This window comes from Lonchura striata, chromosome 2 (genome assembly GCF_050655825.1).
Source record: "Lonchura striata isolate lonStrDom1 chromosome 2, ASM5065582v1, whole genome shotgun sequence".
Taxonomy (NCBI): domain Eukaryota; kingdom Metazoa; phylum Chordata; class Aves; order Passeriformes; family Estrildidae; genus Lonchura; species Lonchura striata.
The window spans coordinates 99,707,755-99,728,509 of record NC_140704.1 but is presented as its reverse complement, the minus strand read 5'-3'; the positions used below and the strand labels follow the sequence as shown (position 1 = coordinate 99,728,509).

The window sequence follows — 20,755 nt, the reverse complement described above, 5'->3', positions numbered from 1 at the left end:
CAAGAAGTGTCAATAAAAGTCATATTGTTGCATATAACCTCAGTACAGAAAGGTAAGATTATGAAACCTGCACAAATATTCAAAAATACACTCTGCAGGACAAATTAGTCTGAATTATTTTCCACACTGTGTCTGAAAATACCACCACAATGAGAGCAAGTATTCTTATACTATAGTCCACTTTCCACTATAAGCAAGAAACAAGGTAATAACATCAACTAGTCAGGAAAAAAATGAAACAAAGCAAAACAAACCCTTGAAGTGTGCAAATGAAGGCTTTGTCTTGTCTTGATGCTTAGATCATTACTCCACAACCACACTCATATTTCAGTGTAAGGATGCCTGTACACATGTTAACTATGCCCCTGGGCCCTTCAGGATCACTAACCATTAAAATAGAGCAAACTGCATCCACAGCCACTCAAGAGAGAAAGAAGGCACCAAAAGCAGATGCCCTGAATGCTGACCATGCAAAGTGCTGATGATACAGACAAACTCAGAAAAAGCAAAGCAGTTTTGGGGTTTGTGTGAACAGCCACATAACAAGACTAATCTGGTGAGTGTACATGGCTTATTGAACAGAAGGCTGTTTAATCTTCTATTCAAAAAAGCAAAATACTTACTAATCATTGCTGACATATCATCTGCCACTATATGAGTATCCTGCATGAATAAGAGAATATACATTCACTTGCAAGTGGAGAGACAGCAGATAGACTCATAGCATTTATGGGTTTCAGACAGGGCCAAGATAGTAAATGAATTATCTGTAATGAAGTTCATGAGGATTTTAAGAACAGGCAGAACTAGAAAACAATTTCAATGTTTCTCTTTCATTTCCTCAATTCCTGTCATAAGCAAACAAATAAAAAACCTTAACTCTTCCCCATGTATTTCTCTGAGGAATGGGTGAAATGTAACAGACCAACTTTAGAGAAAATCTGTTGCAAAATAAATCACCTTGAAAAGAGAGGATGCAAACAAGAGGCTTCAGTATGAAACACTGATAACAGGATCCTGGAACTTGTTTACTCTTAAACCTTATCAAAATTATTCAGGGTCTCCAGCTCTTACTGAAAATTGAATTACTTCTTCTCAGAAAGTATAAACAGGAATGAAATCTCTCAAACAATTTGCTCATTTACACTTCCATAGTTCTTCAGTAATTACTTTCTAACTTGAAATGAAAGGGCTTTTAAGTCATGACTTCAACAGTTCTTTTGTTTCCTGAAGAGATGATGGATGAAGTTCTTGTACAAGGATCTGCTGTTGGAAAATCTGAACCACAATACCTAAGTTTAGGAGTGGCAAAATTGCTGTGCATTAGCCATATTTTCAGACTCACAGTCCATGCCCAAGATACGGTGACAGACATGTTTGACTATCTTCATGTCTATCAACCTGTTATTTATTTCAGAGGTATAAATCTCAGTAATATGGACAGATCTTACCTTGGTAGCTGCTTAAAAAGTTTTCTTGAGTTTCAAAAGCCAGCAAAATCTGTCAGGAGGCCTTAGTCAAAATGGTTCCCACAGCACATACTGCTCCACAACATCTTCAGTACCAAAAAATCCCATGTAAAATCAATCAAGATATACCCATCTGATCTCCAGCCAAACCTTGCAACCTGAGCAGTGATGGGTTATTTATCCTACATTTGTTTATATGATAAGAGGTATTTTTACAAAGATCTTTCTTTTAAAGCAGTATAAGAAAAGAAAGACCTAGCAAGACAAAGACAGTGCATCCCTAATGATGCAAAGCATTAACATTTTTGCTTTGTTAGACTAACAGATACAGCAATTTCTAATATCATACCACTCAGCACATACTACACAGGTTCTATCACTGTTCTTTTCACTCAGATGACATTTTTTAAAATAAAAATTCTACATATTACAGGTCTACAAGGGAAGAAGCAAGAAAACAAATATCACAGTTTATGAACCAGATTTTTTTTAGTTCATGAATAGTTCATAACGCTATTCACCTTCCAATGTCAATAGTAGTAGACAAGATGAGTGTATGTTTTTCAGAGACATAGGATATACATTTTTTTAGAGTATAACTCATAAGAAGCTCTACTAATAAATAATTTGGAGTTGAATTTCCCTCCAGTGAAATTGTGTTCTGAATACTGAGTGCATAGAGTGTGTTAGAAATTGGGGTTTATTTCTTTTCACTCAAGAAACATGCTGTATTTCAGAAGGCAAAAATTCACCTCAACAGTTTACAGTTTTTTAAAAAAACAAGATTACAGCGGAGAAAGAAAATGCACTTGGGTGATCTCACATTCTGCTACATTAACAGTGAGCACAGTCAATACAGTGAAATATTCTTAGCAGCAAATTCGCAAGCATCAGCTGAGGAACAAAGAGACATGTTCCACTTTAACTAAAACTGAGGCACTAATTGGAACAAAATATTACTTTGTTCAAAGAAAAATCATAGGTTATAGCTGCATTGCTGTTTTGAGTCACCAGTTAGACCCTAATAAAAGGGGTGAGTTTTAGACCTCAATTGATTTCTGGGTGCTGAGCTGAAAAGAAAGTATTGGAGCACAGTCCTCCCACAGTGCACTTAAAGTGATTCAGAGCTGACAGGCAATAAAAGAAATATTGTTCCTCTTCTCATTTAGTAGAGCAAGAATAGCTGTATGCAATTTTATTTCTGAACTTGATAAGTGAAAAATGACTCATTTTATTAGATAAAGACCATTTTAAAAAGCTTGTTCCTATAATTTGCATATTTTGAAAACTAAATTAGTTCATCACGAAATGGTTAAATATAGTATTATGAGATGGGTGAAAGCCTTTAGAATATAAAAAATTGGTTACACACAGAAATTAAATAAAAAGCAAATGTATTAAAATGGAGAGCCTGTCTTGAATTTTGTGCCCCTTCCCTGCATTTACAAATGAATGTGCCAATCAAAATTGCAACTGCAAATTTCCTTATCATACATGCAACTCACAAAGCATATAAACAAATGACCTTGTAACTCTATTGCTTTGCTAGTTCTGTGCTGCAAATCAGGCAGGTAATGAAGATTTTACAGGTTGAGAGGATGTCCTCAAATGCATATACTATTACATCTCTTACATACACACACACACACTTAAATTAATGTATACTGGCTGTATAGCTGTCTTTTCTCCCTCCACCCTTTTCTCAGCTGTGCCATCAAAAAAGAGTGAGTGGTGAAGAGGTAAGATATGATTACACACCCAATCTAGAAACAGTTCTGTCAGGTGGTTTGCCTGGGTCTAATAGATATGTAATGTAAGATAGATTTTGAAAAATCACATTGACGCCATTAAAAACAAACAATAGAACTACCACTTTGCTATGTACACTCAAATCATGAATATCCTCTCTGTTGTCAGTTCTTTAATTTTAAAAGTTTAATTTAAAGGGAATGCTGGAGGATGAAATATAATTTCTAGGAGTCAGAGCAGGAGTCAGAAAAGATGATTTAGTTTTTAAGTCACTAAACTGGAATTCAGGACATGCACTTCAACCACATTCACTGCAGACTTTTTTGTGTATTTTTAAAACCATCTAATTGATAGATATTTTTTCCTATAGTTTATTCAGGCTATATACAGCTTATTCAGATCTCTTTGGGGAAAGCAGGGGTTTATGTGTATGAATTCTGTACGTAGCTCACAGGGCTTCTCAATGGCCACTTCTACCTTGGAAAATGAATAATGAAGTTGTACGACCTTTCAGCTTTCCCCATTACTCATGCCTGAGAGAAGCCCCCAGTGAACATCTGCAAAGCAAATTGATTATTCTTCTCCCCAAACCTTTGTCCCTCCAGAAACTTACAAATAAACACAATAGCATCCAGAAGTGGCGTGCTCAGAAACCAGTGTTACAGCAACCAGTATCATCCTGTGTTTTGTTTTGCTTTGCCATTTTCCCCTTGCTTTTAAAAGCAGATATTGTATCTTTGTCCTTTGCTCTAACAATGTCTACAGCAAAGGGAATCCTGATCCACTGGATTTATGGCACTCTTGTTTTACCAAAAAAGCCCAGTTCCAACACACTACCCTGTTGGTCCCTGGGGAGTCCCTGCCCCTCCCCACCCCTACAGAGCCTCCAAATTATGCAGCACCTGGCTTTGATTTTGGTACATCACATTGCCCAGAGGAGTTGTGGATGATCCATTGCTGGAGGTGTTCAAGCTGGATGGAGTTCTGGCCAGTTTGGTCTGCAGAAGGTGTCCATGCCCATGGTCAGGGAGATGGAACTAGATGATCTTTAAGATCCCTTCAAACCCAAACCATTCTGTGATTCTATGATTTTTACTCATTTGAAAAACAGCAGTACAATGGAGTCCAGTTTAATCTTCCTAGATTTACAGTAGTTCATATTAAAATAATTTTACATTCTATATAAAGTTGGTAATGATAAGCACTGCACATGAAAACATTTGGCTACAAGTTATTTGACAGTATTATTTCTCTAAATTTTTATTGATATGAGATCTCTACTTCTATTGAGTCCCTCATTGGAACTTATCTCAAAGTACACCTATCCCTACTTCTCTTAGTGTGTGGCAAGAGAGAGGGATCTGTAATCAAGAGAATTACAAATTTTTAAAATTTAATTGTATATTTCTTTCTAAATAAAAATAATTTCAGTGCTGTTTAATCTAGCTGACAAAGATAAAATTAGTGGAAAAGCATAAGGGAAGAAAATGAGCACATCTAGAAATAAGAAACAGTGAATTTGGACAAAAACAAACCTTTGAACAAGAATTGGAGGGAAATGGATTAATTTTTTAAAGGAAGCTTCCCTTTAACACATTTTGAATCATTACTATATCATTAATCATTTTATTAAAATATTAGTAGCTTTTTACTAAGTGATGCAGCATTCTAAACTTATAATTATGGAAAGGAGAAACTACTGTTACATTTTGTAATGCAAAATCCTCTTCTTAAAGAATGAACTTAGACAAGCATTAATATTTTTTTTTATTTTGTTTTCATTTGGGGAATGTTACATATATTAAACCAAGTCAGTGGTCCAAATGTCTGTAAAAGTCTATGAAGGAAAGAGCAAAATTGTAACACCCCAAAAGCCAGTCTAGATTTTCCTAATGAGATCTTGCTGATCTGAGTAATTCTAGGAATGTACTTGGCCTACGTAAGAAGTTGAAGAATAGTTATTGAATCAATGTGGAGTCTAATTATTTTGTGCAATTTCACATGTGGTCTCTTACATCCACTTAATGACATATAAAACGTAAATTTGTACACCAGCACAGAGTGAGGTAGAGTTCTGTATCTAGCACAATAGTCCATAAGTTTAGGGTTGTATTCAGAAAATTTCTCTCTCCTTACAACATTTACAGAAAGTGCAGCAATCTGAAAATAGTCCCATTGAAATCTGAAGTACAGATGTTTGGTGATATAGATTCTGTCAGTACAGTTTCCATTTTAAAGGTTGGAAATGGAGTCAAGGCTTGTGATTGGCACCAATTATTTCAGTAGTATAACAAATAATTCTGTTTTTTAATCTGAGCTCAGTAGATGATAAAAATTTGACTTTAAACATCATGCAAGGATTGCAGCTGGTCAGTAGATAATGAAAGTTCCTGTTTACAGAAAAGAAAATATCTTGGTACTGACAAAGTGATCTTTACCTTAAATTAAGAAGCAGTGGAGTTTTTTATTTATTGTGATAGTCCAGAAAATTATCTTGTGATGTCAGAGATTCAATTTTGGGTTAGAGCAAACACTGCTGAGAAAAGCTCGAATGAACCCTGCAAGTTGTTCTGGAAAAGCACAGCCTTATGTGCAGCCTTGCTCTGTGTATTTGACTGCTGTCAAGGACAGCTCTGGGCACAGATAAGTCACAAACTGCCCAAGGCAGTACCATGGGTGCTCTCTCTCATCAGTCTGTGACAGCTCCCCAGTGTGCCAGGCTGGCTATTACACTCATGTAACAAAGAGGCAGAAGGTCTTTCTTATGTGGGGAAAAAAAATAATATAAACACATATGTATTTCCACTTCTTCCTCATTCTGCACCTTGACAGTATGTTTACATCAACAGAAAAAGTTCAAAGATAGTTAAACATAGATATATATGTCAAAAAAAAAGGAAGAAGAACCAACCAAACAAAAATCCCTCAAATTATGAGATCCAATTTTTGATCTCCAAATTCGGGTCTCCAGCTATAATTAACACTTTTCAGTTAGGAAGATATTAAAATATCTGACTTGATCATCAAAAATGTCATTTAAATGTGTATGTCCAAGATACAGGTCATACATATCTCTTTTTTCTCTAATATAAGCAAGATGTTTTTGAAACACCAAGTTCTGTGAAAACTACATCAAAGGTCATCTCATTTTAGATTAAACCTATTTTTATTAAATCAAGTTCTTTTAAGGACAAATTGTTCACTACTGACCCAATTATCTAACTTGTGTATGTACTTACCTGCCCACATGTACTCTGGCAAATGCTATAATTATCCTGATGAATCACAAATAGAATTTACATTTTACCTTGCAAATAGCAGAAAGCAGTGACTAGACCATGACTTGATTATATAAACGGTACCTTGTTTCCAGAAATGACGACAGAGCTGGTAAAAAGTGTCGTTAAATATAGCTCTAAATGAGCCACTCTGTTTGGCAGATAGAGAGAAAAAAAAATCAGAAAAACACAGTCAAAGAAAATAACAAAGAGGAAATACTTAAAAAAAGTCACTATAATCGGATGCAAAAGGTGGAAGACAAAGAAAACACCAATAAGCTGAAATTTTTAAAAGCCTCTGTAGGAAGTATTTGAAAGTGGGAAGACAGAAAAAAAAACATTACATAATATAGTACTCAAAAGGCAGGAAATACAACTGTGATTCTTCCCCTGCAGTTTTCTAATGTACTTACAGCCACTCATTTCCACACAGCCCATACACATGGAGCCACTGGAAAGCCCCACCAGTTTCTGCCAGGGTTCATTGAAATTTACACTCGGCAGATGACCCTTGCAGAACCCTGAAGGGCTGTTTTTCAACTCCCTGTGGCTGAAGGACATTAATTTTTTTTTCTTATAAATATGTAGTGTCATGGCAAAATTGAGCTATGTTATGTCTTCTGACAACTCTTCAACTTGTGGAAACCAAACTGCTAGAAGGAGATGAAACATTTGCAAAGCTATTAAGAGAAGTGTATGAGACTGCCCTTGAGTTCTGTGCATCAGGAGCCAGTGGATAACACCAGTCTTGCTTTCCTTCGGCTTTTCTTTTTTGAAAGAAATGTTAGAAAACACTACATTTAGAAATTGATCAATGAGCTGCCAACTCTGGCTTAACTGTGGCTACACCTCCTTACAGTGGCATCCTGATTTATGAAGGTATGTTTATTTACAAAGATGTTTACGCAAATACTTCATAGGAATTTTTGAGGGAAATAAACAATTTTTCTGAAACAGCTGCTGATGATCATAATAACTTCTAAACCACCTCCATGTTATTAGCTTACCAATCAAACTCTTTTTTTTCTTAATACAGTTTCACATCTTCTAATTATAAACTTCAAAAACATCTAGAAAAATAATATATATTTGAACATAGTTTAGGTTCCAATGCATGGGATTTAATTGAAGCTGTTTCTCACTTCTTAAATGCTGATTCTCTCTTTCATAATCTATCTTAGAATATATTAGTGGGGGGAGGGTTTGTTTTAGAGTTTCTTGGGTTTTTTTAATTCTGTGTTCTTTTAGAGGAAGAGGGTACTATTCTACCTGGGACAAATCCAAGCCTGACTTTGGTAAGAACACAGAAAAACAAACAAAAAAACAATTTCTGAAAATTAAAAAGGCTGGAGCAGCAGCTAGCATGGCTTTGGCAAGAACAAAACTTGTTAAACACATCTAAATGCCTTTAGGGCAGGGTGGCAGGCCTTACAAACAGAGGAGGTGCTATAGGTGATGTACAGCTCAGCCTCTGGCACTGTTTCATGTGGCATTTTCAAAGCAAGCCACAGAAAACTAGTCAAGCTAAAATTGATGCTAGATGCGTGCAAAATAAAGGAAACAAATCACTTGCAGAATATCAGTGGTTCACAGCGAAGCTGGGATGAACTGTGTATTAGCTTACACTGGTTACTGGTGCTGTTCACTACAGACTATGATAAAGGTAATTGGCTTATGAATTTGAAAGAAGTGAAGCTGGAACAGACTGCAGAAAGCCTGGGGAAATTATAACTCCAGAGAAATTAGAACAATGACCTGAAAAAGAGGAAGACAAAAATCGTTAAAGATACATGCTGGTGGGAATAAACCAACTAGCACAAGTAGAAAATGGCAAAACTGATGTTGAAATTTAGTCCCTAGTGAATTCTGATAATAATAAGATCTTACCCAGTCACGATCCACAGCTCAGGAAGGGCACAATAGATGGCAAAGAGTCCAGAGAATGATTCAATATCTCAAACCCATTCTCTGAGAAAAAGCTAATAGGAAGGCTGAAGAAAATATCAAATGTATAAAAGCTTACTTCTTCCATATCTTTGCTCAAAACATCTGAAAGCTGATTCTTCATTGGGATTCTTCCCACCCAACTTTACCATTACCTATTCTTCAGTTGTAGTAAGGCCATAGTTTTGTAATGAAAATAGTTTTGATTAAATGCATTAGAAAAATCCAACTCTTGCTAAATGCAAAACAGACTGAGAACACAATTTATGAGAAAGAAGAGAAAAAAAATCCAATGTTAATGGTTGCTTTAAAGAACCTATCCACAAATCATGACAGAAATGGTCAGCTAAATGTTAAAAAAAATTAGTTTAGTCATATTTCTCTATTCAACCGTGAGAACAATACATACACAAAAAAACACCTGAAACCCTGATGATAATTACATTTAAAATACAGCCGAAGGTTCTTTCAAACTTTCTACTTTCAAAATCTGAAGATATTTTCTTTAGAGTCAAAACCAAATAAAGTTTTTGTCATCACCTGATGTTAATTAATGATTTTGTACTGACCTCAGTGAGCACAGATGTTTTGCAAGGTGCATTCTGTTAAAAGCGTTTGATGGTCTAAACAATTCATAGTAACTACCTCTGTTTTCCTCTTCTGTCTTTCATACACCCTGAACAAATTAAATCTAGAAGTGTTTACTAGTAATTTTATCAAAAACTCAATAATCTTCACAATCACTGAAATTGCTTTGACTTAACACAACACTTGTGTTTTCCAAGATAATCGGTGAATTAAACAAAGAGCACTCAATGTGAGTAGGTTTGAAATGTGAATTCCATAGTGAATACAATCAGAGGAGGTATAATCATTCACAGGTATGGGGAGAGGCTGCGGGAAATTGGGATGGACCTGTGAATTAGGCAGTTTGATTTTATAAAAGGAAATGAAATCTTGGAACTGCAATGAGGATCAGTTCAGCAAGGATTGGTCCACTTCCCTGCACTCCATGTAATCCCATGCAATTTTACTGTTTTCACTTCACTTCAGAATATTCCCTTTCTATTTTAGTACTTCATTACACCAATTTCTTCTCCTGTCTCTCGCTTTCACTTTCTTCCCTGATTTCAGGATTCCAAGGAGTATCAATTTGGAAAGGTTTAGTGCATTTCACTTCAAAAAGGAGCACCACACTGCCCAAAGACTGCTCCCTGCACTCCTTTCTTCTTAGCATCATGCATGTGCTGGGCCCCTCAGCAAAAGGCTGGTTTTACTGATTTGATTAGGGCTAGACTTGGATAATCCACAAGGCCTAGAGTTTCAGGAACATTTACTCTACAAAAGGCATGCCAAGAGGACCATGGCACTGCCCCAACATTGCTCCCTCCACACATTTCTCCTAGGAAACACCCTTGTGATTTGCACCTCAGAAAAAGGCTGTTTTTAAGGCCATGATTAGGGATTAATAAGTCTAAAGATTAAAAAAGAAAAGAACACTAGACCATCAAAGATATTGAAACTACAAAAGCCATGCAAAAGTTGAGTACTTAAGGTCATCTAAATACATTTGATTGCAAACACTTATTTTCTGAAAATTTTTTATTTCATTTCCTCAAATTTAAATTTCTTTAAAGTCCACTCCAGGTAGTTTGTTTCATTTTCTTCCCTGATTTCAAATTTTCATTCTCTTTCCTGAAAGGAAATTCTTCTTTTCCATTTTCTTAATGGCTTAGCCTATCTCTTTGTTTACATTTCTTCATTGATTTTGGGATTTCAATGCCCATAATTTTAACAAATTCTGGTCCTTTTCCCTACACAACATTTTATCCCAGTCAATATTCTAGTCAATGCATTGCCAAATATACTCCTTTTATCCAATTGCATTTGATATTAACATAAATGCTAGCTAGAGTGCTTGTTCCACTTTCTTCTCTGATTCCAAGATTTCATTCTCTTTCTTGAAAGGAATAATTTCCTATCAGGAAAGGGAATGACATCTTGAGATTCAATGAGGATCAGCTGGGCAAGCTTTAGTCCATTTCCCTGCACTTCATGTCATCTGAGTCACTTTTATAAGTTTTCACATTGTTTCTGAACTTAGCTTTTATTTATTTAGCATTTCCTTTCTTCAACTCCCTCTCCTGTCTCTTCCTGGATTTCAGGATTTCAATAGCAAAAATATTTGCAAGCTTCAGTCCATTTTGCTGCATCATATTTCAACTCAATCCGTTGGGTTGAAGTCAGTCCAACGGCAAATTTACTTTCTATTTTACAATTGTATTTCATTTAATCATGTCTCAATTCCAGAGCGATTGTTCAAATTCTTTTCTCTTTTCATGATTTCATTCAATTTCCTGAAAGAAAGTAATCTTGAAATCTGAGAAGACAGTGGAACAAACATTCCGGCAAGGAGATATGAGCAAATAAAATGAAATTGAAGAAAAACCAGAAAATTTGCAAATGGACTGACTAAAACCAAGTGTACTGAGATGAAATGAGGTACACTGAAAAGCACTGAAACTTGTCAAAATTATTCCCATCAAAACACCAAAATCAGGGAAGAAAAGTAAATATAGAGACAGGAGAAGAAAATAAAAACGTGTTAAAAAAGGAGAGAAAATTCCAAAACATACTGAAAACAATAAAAGGGAGTGAGATGACATGAAGTGCAGGGAAATGGACCATAGCTTGTCCAACTGATCCTCATTGAAATCACAAGATTTCATTCCCTTTCTTGAAAGGAAATTCTTCCTTTCAGGAAAGGGAATGAAATATTAAAATCAGAGAAGAAAGTGGAACAAACACTCTGGCAAGGAGATATGATCAAATAAATGTAACTGTGAAAAAAAAGAAAATTTAGAAATGGAGTGACTACAAAAAAAAATGTACTGAGATGAAATGTGGCACAGTGAAAAGGAACAAAGCTTGCCAATTTTCTGGTTTATTTCAATAATTTGATTATTTCAAGACTATGCCAATTCCTGAAGCCAGCTGAACAGGGATCAGGCTGCCTTTATGCTAGTTAATTCTTTTATACTATGACTGGAAATGGCTACATAGTAAAGCTGTCACTAGTCGGCCCTTGATTCATTTTTTTATTCTGTTTATACAAGGTAGTGTTCCAGAGTGATCCAGTCCAGTGTCCAATGCCCTTCCTAGGCAATAAGTTCAAAGTACCTTTTGATTCCTAAAACTGTAAGCTCAAACACCAGAGCCTCAAAATTATAACAAATTTTCATTCTGCATCCTAAAGTGATTAATCTTAATTTGTTTGCTCTGAAGATCAACACTTCAAAATGTCAAAATCTTCTTCCATACACCCTTTTTCCCCCTTTAGCTCAAGTTTATTTATACTTTCTAGAATACTTGTATTGAGTGGCATCTTATATGAAACAAGTCAGGTAATCCAAAACCAGGTCAAAGGACTAATACTATTTTCCCCTCAGTGGAGCTTCAGCAATACATAACCAGACAGTGTCACAGAATTCTTCCTGGGATTTAATCAAAGAAGGGCTGAAAATGCCACAAACATAAACAAGAGATGCTGGAAATTTCCACAGGGACATATTCAGGAGTGTTCTACCTTGACTATAGTTACCTCTTCTTATTTTTCCAAATAACATTTTGATCCCCAGCTACTCTGAAGCTGGAGCACAGCACTTGTACTTTTTCTTCTCCTCAGCTTGTGAACAAGCTTCCTGAAAACCACTCCTATTTATTCCAGGTTTTGTAGTGGCAGACAGCTTTGGCAATCAGGCAGCTGAATGAGATGTTCCAATGCAATTTCTGGAAATTGAAAATAACAATATAGCTATTTAGAAACGTGATAGAAAAGGATAAGTACACAGGTTTCCTCTAGGAAAAGGTTTGGTATTTTCTTTATCCCAAGTTCCTGTCAGTGATCCTGATTTTCAATGGAATCTACACATAGCTGCATCTGCACAGCAGAAAATATACTGAACCACAGCAAGGAAACAAGCCTTTAGGAAAAGAGGAAGATTTTGCAGATGAAAACAAGCTCACCACAAGCCTACGCAATGACACTGATCTCAGGGTTTTCGGTTTTCTATAATACCCTTCTATTTGTCTTAAAGATAACTTCTTAAAAAATGCATACAAAACATCTATCTTTTTGCAGTTAACAACAAAAAAATGCTGTTCCTTCCCTAGATTTCTAAATACTTTAGTACTCACTAAACATTAAACAAGCTTACGTCAGTCAGTGGAAAGTTCTTTAATAATGCTAATGAGCTTCGTATCAAAACAAATAAAGGTTCCTGCCATTAACACCTATTATCACCTTCTCTCTGTAGGTTCAGATTCAGGCATTCAAAAAATAAACTTGCTTATGATCACCATCATCTTTATTCCTAAGGGAATCATAAGAAATATTTGATTTGTTGGGTGGGTTTTTTCAACTCTCACCCATTTTTATTTCTTCTTGGTTTTTCTAACACTAAATTATAAGATTTTTATATTGCCATTGGCACTGATGGAAAAGGGTGTTGATTACAACATGTGTTGTTTTTTTCCAGTCTCCCAGCTCCAGGTAGCAATTTCATCCATTCCTGCCTGTAGCTAAACAATTAGCTTTTCAATAAATCAGTTTCTGGTGGAGACAGAATTGAAGAATTAGTAATTTGCCTGCACACTTTCAGTGCAAATGTTGCCTCTCAGGGGACTATTACATCTGTTTCTCAAGTGTAGCCAAAAGTATGTATCCAGCAAAAGAAATGTTTACAGAAATACTGGCTACCAAAATCTCACCAGATGCTGCAGCAAACTCAGCCTAAATCATTGTCTCAACAGTGTTTGGGGGGTTTTAATTATTTTATTAATACAAAATTTATCAATGGAGAACAAAAAACCACAGCATGGTAAACAATGGTGTCAGATAGCAGATATCAAAAAATAATTTTTTTACCACTTCTAAGGGACCATGGCCTTGAGCCAACTCCCACTGGGGCAGGGACACAAGGACTAAAGGACTGCAGCCATGGGTAAGGCACAGGTGGAGCAGAGGAAAACCAGTAGGAAGAGCAGAGGGGCAACAGAGATAAAGTCTAACACAGGGTCCCACAAGGGCTTGTGAGGCACAAGTGCAACACCCAGCAAAAGGTTCGACTGATATTGAGCTCAGAACAGGGAGAGTTCTTTCCCAAGGTGCTTGAATTGTTTATTTTCTGCCTCTTCTAACTGGAATCAGTGATGAAATATTTGTTTTAACTAGAAATAATTAGGAAAATTAAGTAAAATTCCTTGCTGAGCTACTTCTGCCTGCAACAATGGGTAATGCACATATTATGCTCATATCTGCCTATCGTCTAGATGCCAAAGTTGTATAATTTTTAGAGCTTGAGTAAAGTTTTTTTTCCATTTCATGCCCATTTCTCATGACTACCATTATCAACTGAGAGGAGCACAACTTCTGTTCAGTCCACTCAAATGAAAAAGAACCCAAAGTGCTGAGTTCAGGCTATAGGTAAAGGGCTAGCTGTATAGAGCTGGGATTTTGCTGTCCTGGTATAGTCAGGCTGCCCAAATAAGCTTCAGCTGTTCCTCTGACATATCATTCTCCTTGCTATTACAGATCTCTTAAATTATGGTTTATATCACCTGACTGGTTGTTAGGGGAAAAAAAAAAAAAAACCAAAAAAAAGCTCAAAAACCTGAAAAATTATGGATGATAAATATATATTTTAAACATCCTATTTTGCCAATAAACACAGAACTAAAGTAGGATATATAAATTCTAAGTTGGAAAGAAGCTGTCATTCCTATTTCACCAGTGTTTTGGGATAGGATCAGTTTTACAAGCCTCAAGTCACTAAAGTCTCATATAACTTTATTTAAATCTTCTGAGTGTGTTCATTTGTTTGAAATTTATTAGAATGCCAACATCCAAGGATATTTACAGAAGTCAGCTCTCAGAGAACTGCATAAAACAAAATATAGCATCACACCTCTCAGAAATTGCATTTTCACTTGCATTTCTGGGCTTGGGTTTCTGTCATGTATTTGGATCTAGAAGTGAGAGACTGTAACCATAATACATAAACAATGGAAATAGCTGAAACTTGAAAGCACCATAGGATTAACTATAAGAATTAAAATTGGTAAGATGTAAGCAAGAGTGAAAAACCTGAGCGGTTTCTTTTTCTTTCATATTTACTTTTGGGTTCAGAAATCAACTTGTATAATTTACCAGCACAGCTATCATTAGGGATTCAAAGGGACTCAGTAGTGCAGTTGCCCACTGTTTGTGAGTACATTTTGCTGTCAGCCTACAATCACCTGCAACTAAAAGGGTGCCAAATGCCCTTGTGGACATAGGCATAAACTCCTGGGAGCTGGTAAGCACCGACATAAAGAAAAGCCACAATTTCAGAGAAGCTTCTGCCGCTTTTCATACTAAACCTGAAACCCTAAACATACACCCCTCAGGAAGACAGGTACATCATACTCACCTCAAGAGTACATTCACTGGAGATTTTCATCTATAGCAGGATTAATCTTTTTCTGCTTCCTAGAATATCAGTCATTGGTGAGTACTTGGAAACCATTCCTTACCCTGAGCTACTGGGAACATGATCAAATTCAGCATAAAAAGTTTGCAATTATTATGTATTAGAGCTCATTTGGATTAAGTCTGTGTCATTCCAAGAGATTCATTACTAATTTTAATTTCATTTTGGAACCAGCTTCTTTCCCTCCCTTAGTGGTGCTCCAAATGTATTCATAAAAGAAATAGTTTGACACACCACATAGGGATAATTAAAGTTCGCATACACATGAGGATCTTGATAGTGATTTAATTCTACATAAAAATATTTACAAAGAGTAAGTAAATCACTGCCATACAAGCAAGATTTTATCTACTCTTAAAAAGTATTGAAGTATTTTTAAAAGTAAACATTCACTAACCCCTCCTCTGAAAAATAATTAAGACAGCAGCATAGGTAGTCTAAGTCTAAGGAATCTTCATTATATTAAAAGCCCAAATCATATACTAGCTAAAATCCAGAATTAAAGTTAAAATAACACACCAGAAATTGCAACTGTAAAAATGGGAGTATTTTCATCTTGACTACAGAAATGAAGATCACACTATATTTGTCATAGGCAGGAGGGGACAAGGGGATTAAGTACTTTGTTAGTAAGTAAATTAAGTGATAGATTCAAATGAAGATAATATTTGTGCACTAGAAAAAAAAATTAAAATTTCAGTTTTATACCCCACAGTACTGATGTTCAATGTTACAGCCAACATAGCTTTAAATATATTATTATCTACATAATAATTGATTTTATTTCCAGAGATGCTAATTTCTAATTAAAAAAAGCTGTTCTCTATGGCTTCTCAAAAAAATAACAGTGATTAAAAAAACAGGATTTAAAAATTTAATTAATATGATAACATTTAGCTGAGTGTTCTAAAGGATTACCCTGGTGACTTCAACTACAAAAGTAACTCTGCCCATGTTATTTTATGTAAGGCTTACTATTACAACCAGAATATCATTTTTTTTTTAAATTCTACTTTTTAAAAAGTGGAATACATTTAAAGTTTTAAGACATCCACTGGTAAACATAGCCTAGTAAACATGAGAGAAATTTTGCATCAGGCAAATATTTTGGGGAATTTTTAGGAATATTAGGGATAAGGTCAATATGGACAGCAAACGAAAGCCCCAGCATGGGCCTGCCAAATCTTAGTGAGAGCACCAAAAACATTTTTTCGAGAAAAATTTGGGTACTATCAAGGTAGAGAAGAAAAAGGGTAGATCTGCAAGGGCATTGGGCCTGGGACGCAGCATATGAGGAAAAGAGCTGGCTGCAAAGGCACCTGTTCCTGAGAAAATTTGCATCAGGGCCACACATCCCAGTCTCTGTAGATTTTTTGGGATTACTTTTAGAATGTGAGTTGAGGCAAAATTAAAGCCTTCATTCTCCTGATAGTGAAGCTATCAAGCACTTGTACTCTTAGGTGTGTGCTTCCACGGCTTCTGAGCTGAGGGAAGCTTTCCTTCACTTACTGAATTTAGGGGGGGTAAATCTGAGTTTAAGGTAAGGTTGTTCACACATTTCATCAGGTCAAGCTCAGCTATATCAGCTGTATTCTCAGAAGAGATCAGTCATCATAATCTTGGTGGACATGACCTTTCCTCCACTGCCCTTTAATACCAATATTCAGGTGCTAAAGAAATAAAAATAGCCACCAGCCATTTAACTTAATATTCACCTGTTTTGCATTTTCAGCAGTTAAACTCGCTGCCTTTGGTCATTTTATTCTATAAATTTTGTCCTAGGACAGCAACAGAAAGGGAGTTAGGAAGCTCTATTTGTTCTTAGCAGTTAAATTCTCATTTTAGTTACAGTGGCATCAATCTGGTACGTTAAGTAAAATAGTGAAGTTATTATAGTGACTAATGGCTGAAAATTAATTCACGTTGCCTCAACCATAGCAAATGACAAGGTGCTTCAAACAGTTCTTAAATCAACTCTCCTCTGTCCTGAGAGGCATTTTAACTTGTATCATTATGACACTACCTATTAATTGGTTCAGTGCCAGTAAGGAGCAGCACTATTGGAAGATAGATTGTAAGGGTTCTTCCTAACTGGAATCATGCTTGTTATAGCCCGGTCTTTCCAAAACCATGATTCCCTTGTTGCCTCTTCCTGGGGTTCTCTGCTGGATGCTACACAAGCACTTTCTTCAGTAACCATGGGAACCAAACCCGGAGCATTATTTGGGATGCAAAGGCTTGACCAATTTTAACTCACAGTGATGCTTTGTTTTAAGGACTGAGGCCTATTAACATAAAGGTTTTTACAGATTAGTGGTTTTCCCATTTGAAAAACACAGTAAAGGTCAGCTGTTGAAAATATTAATTCTGCATTTCAAGCAGAGATTTATAGTACTGTGCAGAAAACTGTCCTTTTCAGTGAATAACTGCAGCAGTAAAAAAAAATAAAACCATCTATCATGAACACATGAATTTTTTAGTAATCCCATTATCAATTTAAACAATGCATCCCTGAAAATGGAAATCTTGAATTCTCTTCCTGTCTAACAGATTGGCTGTTAATCTTGTTTGAGACAAGCCAAACCACCTGTGCCTCAGATTCTGTGCATTAACCTACATCAAATACAAAAAAACCTGGTTGCTGAGCCATTTCATCCATTTGGATTTTTAAAGCTTATTTCCCACATGGAAATAATACAGAAAATATTAATATTAAAAGTTATGATTGCTCAGAGTGAAATGTCATGGCAAAGACAACTCTAATGTAAAAAAATCCTATAACCTACAAAACCTCCTGAGTGGACACAACTGGTTATCTAAGAAAAATGCGGTATCATCTGAAATTTATTCCATATTCTCCACTTTGTTTGTACCATAAATATTCCAAGCACAATCTTTTCCTCCATTTGAGTCTCCATTGCTTGACTGCCAAAAATATTTGATTTTTATGTTTACATTTAAAGAGGTTCTGATTATGTTCAATTTTTTGAGAATTGCTCAGGACTACTGACTAGGAGAGTACATTTAAATGACTTATCCACACTTAACACACACTTTGAATAAGAATTACATAGATATTTTCACCAATACACAATCAGAATATATCAAGTGAAATCTGAGGTAATTTAGGCAAATTTCTTGTTTATCTATATGATTATTTTCTGCTTTTCAACAAATGTTTAAGGTGATGTAGACACTTTTGCATTAAAAAACAGGGGTCTCTCGTTGTCACCACAAACATAAATTTATTCATGTCAGTGCTAAAATCCTTTTACTCTGTAAAAATCTAAACCAAACATTTTGAAATAAGGTTATACCACTGTGCACTTATTGCACGGCTTTTTATAATTATTGTTGGTGTTACAATGTCAAGGTTAACTTCTTATAGGCCAGTAGCTATCAAGTCTACATTTACTTTGATTCTAAAGCTGACTTTTAACCAAGAAGCCAAATCAAAGTTCACAGGACCGAGTTAAAAAGTTAGGCAGCGTGTATTTAAAATTAAGTTGATGTGGTAAAAATACAAGCTCCTCAGTGATAGCCTTTATCCTAGAGAAGCAGCTAAATTCATACCAGATGTCATTTAACAACTCACAGAGAATTTCAGAGATGAAGAGTTTTATTTTCCTAAAAACAAAACCACTGGATAACATCTTTATCCAAAAGCTGGGACTAAATAAATAGAATGAACAGAAATACTCTGTTTCTTATTTGCAACACCTTATTTCTACTATATTTATAAACTGTTTGGCATTGCTTTTTTTGCAGTATTTGAATCTCCTTCTACTCTCAAGCATTACCCACTCCATGACACATGCACCCTTTTAGTCAGAACCAATCTTGACAAGCCTATATAACTGATAAACCATTCTTCACCACGTTGAAATAAATGTAAATAAAATCAGAGGCACCAATGTAAAGTAACATATTAGGTTATCAAAGCACCTCAAGATTTTTCTGTGGAATCCTTATAGAAAAGAATACCAATTTCCTTGTGAAAAGAATTTGTGAATTCATCCTTGTGTTATCTCTTCCAATATCCCAGATCTGTGTACAAATCACAGACTAGGCCTTTAAGAACACAAGATAATAAATATCAGAAGACTGTATCTTCTAGTGCTGGAGAAGAGAGGAAAGAGGGAGGAAAAAAAACTTTTTGGAGGCAGATCCCAAAATCAGAATTCACTCCCAACCCCCACACGTGTTCCTGCATTACAGAGAGACATAATATGCCATATACATTACAGGATGAGGTACCACCAAGCCACCCTTCTCTCTGGCTAGATACTTCAACCAACATAAAGACAACAAATGTAACTTGGGTGTTTCTCCAGCAGAAAATCAAGCCATACTGCTTTTCCTAAATCCTGCAGTGCAGATGCCAGGATGCACACCTGTGTGCAGGTAGACCTGGTCTGGGTTAATTGTCAAGAAGAAGCATCAACACATCTGTTGCAGAGGATAGATAGATACGATTGTTATTTTAGCTAGCCGGATGTCACTTCTACCCTTGGATGAATCCTGGAGTGAAATGGACCGTTCCATCCCACCCTGCAAAAGATTGTGGTTCATCCCGCACCTCTGTACCTGCCCCTAAAACAGAGTCTGTAACCCCATTGGCCCATGCCTTGTCCCAGCCCACCTAGGAACCCCTGAAAAGGGGGCTCCGAGCGGCCATGCGGCCTCTTGGCCCTCTCCTCTCTTGGCCCTCTCCTCCTCTCTAGGACTCCCTCCCTGCCTGGGGCTTCCCCTCTCCTAAACCCTCCGTTTCTCTCTCCCCTCCCCCGTCCTCCTAAGCCCAGCCACGTGCTACGCCTGAGAGCACGAGGCTTGGGCATCCCTGAATTCTCCAATAAACCTCTTCCCCCAAGAGCAAGCTTCAGAGATCTCAGCCTCCCTACACCCCGACCGTGCAAGAGGAGCCAACTCATCCCTCAACTGGCGCCCAACGTGAAAGAAAAAGGAACCCACGAATCTCGACACCTCCATGCACGGTAATTACCTGTGATAGCCTCCTCTTCGCTCTGAGCACAGGCTGTCGTTGCTAAGCAACGTAGAAGCCTTATCTCTTTAAAGTTTGCCGAGGCATTTTACCCTCGAGCACCATCGCCTGTAAATAGCCGGCTTTTGGAGCTCTTGGGACTGCCCGACAAGGAGCTGTGAGCTGGTGGCACGTGGCCACGTTAAGAGAGCGCACCGAGCACTGCCCAGCACTGCCTGCGCTGGAAGCCCCGAGGGGGGAGGTCTGAAGGTCCCGAGCACGGAAAAGCCGTCCGGAGAGACGCCCGGAGCTCTGAGGGGACCTGTGCAGAGTCCTGAGGAGAGGATCTCTGCTTTTGCGAATTTGAGGTGAGCTACACAGGTCTAAAATATGGGACAATCCCACTCTACCCAAGATAGAGATCTCTATAAGCAATTTAACCATCTTTTACGTAGTTATAACAGTAGTTTGCCTAAGAAAGAGTTAAAATCCCTTTTGGAATGGGTCCTGCCCCACTTCCCTCATGCAGATCGATCAGCCGCCTTTACCAAAGACTTCTGGGACTCAGTAGGTGATAAGCTTTTTATTGAGATTTCCAGGAGAGACGCCGTTGCTTGCAGGTTACTCCCAGCTTTTAGAGCTGTGGCCGAATTGTTCGTTCCGCGAAAGCCGGTCCCGGCCATGTGGCCGGCCCACGCGGCTGCTGACGGCGGCGCCGCGATCCCCTTCCGCCCCGCCCCTCCCCCAACCGCCGCGGCCCCGGCCGCAACCGCCGCAGCCGCCCCCCTGAGTGACGCGGTTCCC

At 37.1% G+C, this 20,755-nt stretch overlaps 1 long non-coding RNA gene across 1 annotated transcript in view; it reads right to left on the bottom strand.

The window, feature by feature from the left end:
* Positions 1-20,755, bottom strand: part of LOC110470897 (uncharacterized) — a 123,448-nt gene extending 102,693 nt beyond the window's left edge. The window contains exon 1 of the long non-coding RNA XR_014952836.1: positions 1-20,755. This exon is cut by the window's left edge and continues 25,619 nt beyond it. This is a non-coding gene — a long non-coding RNA (uncharacterized LOC110470897).